Source organism: Mus caroli, chromosome 12, assembly GCF_900094665.2.
Source record: "Mus caroli chromosome 12, CAROLI_EIJ_v1.1, whole genome shotgun sequence".
In the NCBI taxonomy this organism is placed as follows: Eukaryota; Metazoa; Chordata; class Mammalia; order Rodentia; family Muridae; genus Mus; species Mus caroli.
The window spans coordinates 98,890,174-98,894,056 of NC_034581.1; the positions used below are offsets into that span (position 1 = coordinate 98,890,174).

A 3,883-nucleotide genomic window follows, 5' to 3' on the forward strand; every position below is an offset into this window, starting at 1 on the left:
GACCCCTCCCATATTCCCTGCGATGTATGCTTTAAAAGGAAGGCACCTCAGCATAATAAAGGAGACCTTGATAGGTACAATTCTACTTGGTCTCCGCCTCTCTTTCTTTTCCTCCCATTTCCTTCCAGGTTCGCGGTCCCCCTCGCACCCACGAATAACTGAATCCCGCGGGACGGGATAGGGACCCACTCAAGAGACACTTGTCACCACATACATCCAGGAGCAGACCCAGGAGAGCTTGGGATCCTTGGCCAGGAAACCCTAGCAGTTCTGGTGAATCACATTTTCTCTGTCTACACCCCAAGTCTCACTGCCTGCCATAAACGGAGGTTCCTGTGCGGACAGACAGCAAGAGGGCATTCAGTAAACGCGGTGCTTGTGCGCTCGAAACTCCTGCTTGAATGCTTCTGGTGCCAGGGAACTCATTACCTACCCCTTTTTAATGCCACTTGTTGAGTTTGGTTGCAAAGAAAGAATTTCCTACCTTTAGTGTGCGCTGCTGGGGGTGGGATGTTGTTTGAAAGGCAGGCCCTAACCTGTCCTGGGTGACTCTGATTCAAGGTCTGGGGAAGTTTCAGACCCAACCCTTTGCACTGGAAGATCTCCAGTCCCTCACAGTAGTGAACGTTCCGGGGGGGCGGGGCGGGGAGGGGGGAGCTATGATCTTAGCTTTGAGTAGCCCTGTAGGCAACCCCAGGATCCCTGGGGTTACAGAGCGTGAACTCCGTGCTTCAGAAGGTCCTGGGGTAGGGCACTGCGGGGGGTCGGGGCGGGAAGCTTTCTTTCTATGAAGCAAGCTGGCTGTTTTCAAGCTTGCCTGGGTGGGAATGAACAGCTAGCCTTGCACACCCCCTAGTGGCCATTTGGGAGAAGGCAGTGGCGGGTGTGAGTTTTCTCTGGTTTTCTCCCTTCCGGCTGGAAAGTCATATTATTTGTGCAGCAGTGGTGGGTCTCAGTCATTCATGTTCTGGCTATCTTCAACCCTGCCCCCCTAATAAGGCAGTACACCACACAGCAGGGTAGGCAGAGACTGGTGTTCCCAACTCACAGAGGAAAAACTAGATCTTGTAGGTTTTGAGACAGGGCCGTGAGAATCAACCTAGGCTGCTCCCAAACTCTCCATCTGCCTGAGTCTGCCCTCCAGAGCTGTGTTATAGATGCAAGCCCCCATGCCCAGAGAGAAAACAAATGTGTGTGTGTGTGTGTGTGTGTGTGTGTGTGTGTGTACATGCACCTGTCACGGCACATATGTGGAAACCAGAGGACAGCTTTTGAGTTCCAATTCTCACCACCCACCCTGTTATACAGGGTCTCTTGTTACTGCTTCCCCACCCAGAATTCCAGGCATGCTCCCAGTGGCAGCACAGGCCACACAGAGCATCAGTCCTAGGCCGGGCTCTTTAGTGCTCTGCCTGCTCCTGGTCCCTGGAGGACTGGTGGTCCTCTCGGGCTTACTTTTTTCAGGGACTGTCAGTCATTCAGATGTCCATAGGTCAGAACACTGAGCATAGACACAGCCTCGCTCCTCTCTACCACCTACTGGCACACATGGGACATAGCAGCCACACCTGCATCACTTCTAGGAGCCACATTTTCTTAAGCATCTATTCCTTGAGTTTCTTTACAGCTTTCTGCCAGTTACAAGACAAAAGTCCAATTCCCCAAGCTGGCATTCTCAGCTTGCCCTCTTTGTAGCATCCTGACCCCTCCTCTGCCTGGCCCTGTCCCCTGTTTCCCTTGAAATGCTGCACTGACTCCATGGGTATCCTGCAAACCCAGGATCTTTACCTTCCCAGCCTTGGCTCAGACTGCTTCAAACAGCCCATAATGTCCTCCCCTTTCTTTAAATATGCAAATTCATCACACTCTTCAAGGTCCTGTGCTAATGTGTATTGCCTTCCACTGTCACCCCTGCACCACATGCAGAGATGAGTTCCTTGGGTAAAAATCCCTTTAACGTTGACTCTTCTCTATCAAATCATGAGCTCCATGGAAGTCACTGCAATGTCACCTCGTGGTCCCTGCTGTACCTGGCACAGTGGATTATAAGAATGTGTGTTCTAAAAACATGCACTGAACACATCCTTGAATGAATAGGTGATGGGAGGGATGAAAATCAATTATCAAAATAAAGTGATTGATACTTCACAAACTTCCTGTGGAACTTGCTCAAAGATGGATTTTGATTAAACACCTCTGGGGTGGGACTGAGGACTTGTGTTTCCCAAAAGACCTCAGTGATACTGATGTTTCTGGTGAGTTAACCATGTTTTGTGTGGCAGATACTGGGTGTTCTTGTCACCATTACCTCAAAAGGGATGACACCTATGTTACTGGCTCCATCCTCCAATCCATTTGTGGAGCTGATTAAACTTTTTGAAGATTCCTATTTGAAGTCTTCAAACTTTGCTTTGGAGTCACCTGTCAATTATCATGTAAGATAAAATAAGGATGAAGATAAAAACAACTCACAAGACTCAGAATGTTACTGAAACTTACAAGGTTCACAAGACCACCTACATAAATAGTTATCGCTCCTGGAGTGAGGCTTTCCCACTGGCCAAGATATTGTTTAGGAAGCTCTAGAAATACTGTTTTCATGACTTACCACCTGTGTTCTGGTAAACTCTCTGGCAAAGTCACCCATGTGCCTCTCAGTAACCCCTCACTCATGTTCCTACAAATTGCCCCCAATAAATTCACTTGTTCACTAAACTAGACTTGTGTGTGGTGTTCCTTTGATCTGTGATCATGGCCCTATCTAGACTGAATAAGTATCTGCTCATATCTTCCCAGGAAAAGTTAGGTTCAGGTTCAACACAGTTATTTCCTGCATAGAGGCCAACAGAACCACAGATGTGTTAGGGAAAACTAACAGCACAGCGTCTGCCATGTGTGCTGAGACACGCACCTAAGGCTGATCCATATGGGAGAGGAGTGTTCAGGGGAAAGCCTCATTTGGCCACCTGCCCCCACTCATGCCCCACATCATCTGGGACATGATAGGACACACAACCAAGGCTGAGTCATCTAAGAATGGGACTATCTACCTATGGGGAGAATCCCAGGGTGAGCATCTTCCTGTTTGTGGTATAGAGTGGTGTACTTGCTTATGAGTGGGGCCCACTGGGTGACGATGGAGATACCTTGAAAATGGTAGAAGGTCTAGAGCTCTCTGAGAGCAACACTCCTGCAGATGGATTGTCAATGAGCTGTCCCTGCAGTTGCACGGCCACTGCTGTGTGTACATAGGGCTGAGGCCAGGACGGCTGCTTGGAGGGAACTTTCCTGTTCTCGGGAGGAACTACAATAGGAAAGGGACATGAGACTAGTGTCCTCTGCATCAGCCTCTGGCTCTGTGGGTAAACTGAACAAAAAGGGACGAGATGGAGGCACTGGCTTGCTGTTACTCTTCATTTATTTTATCTTATTTTTATGTGCACTGGTGTTTTGCCTGCACAAATGTCTGTGTGAGGGCGTTGGATCCCATGGAACTGAAGTTACAGACAGCTGTAAGCTGTCCGTGTGGGTGTCAGAAATCGAACCTAGGCCCTCTAGAAAATCAGTTGGCTCTCTTGCCCATGTAACCATCTCTCCAGCCCTGGCTTGCTGTTTCTTGAGCTGAGGTGTCAAGAGAACACATGTTAGGTCTGTGCTGACAAGCCCTTCCTAGGATCCATGGGAAGAACTAGAGACATGGGAGGAGGAAAGCGCAGTAGACATGATAGAAGACACCCCCTGGGGTCACCATTTATAGACAGGAAGGGGAGATCCATGAGTCGGCAGACAGGGTCTCAGCAATGAACCAGAAAGAGAAACTGACAATCATGGGATACTCAGAACCTGAACTGCTTGAATTTAGCAGGGGAGGGGTAGACATATG

At 49.0% G+C, this 3,883-nt stretch overlaps 1 non-coding gene across 1 annotated transcript; it reads right to left on the reverse strand.

Annotated features, from left to right (window-relative positions):
- Positions 1–1,458: 1,458 nt before the first annotated feature.
- LOC115032865 lies at positions 1,459–1,590 on the reverse strand. Its single transcript, XR_003838523.1, has one exon. It is a non-coding gene; the product is annotated as a small nucleolar RNA SNORA17 (small nucleolar RNA).
- Positions 1,591–3,883: the final 2,293 nt, after the last annotated feature.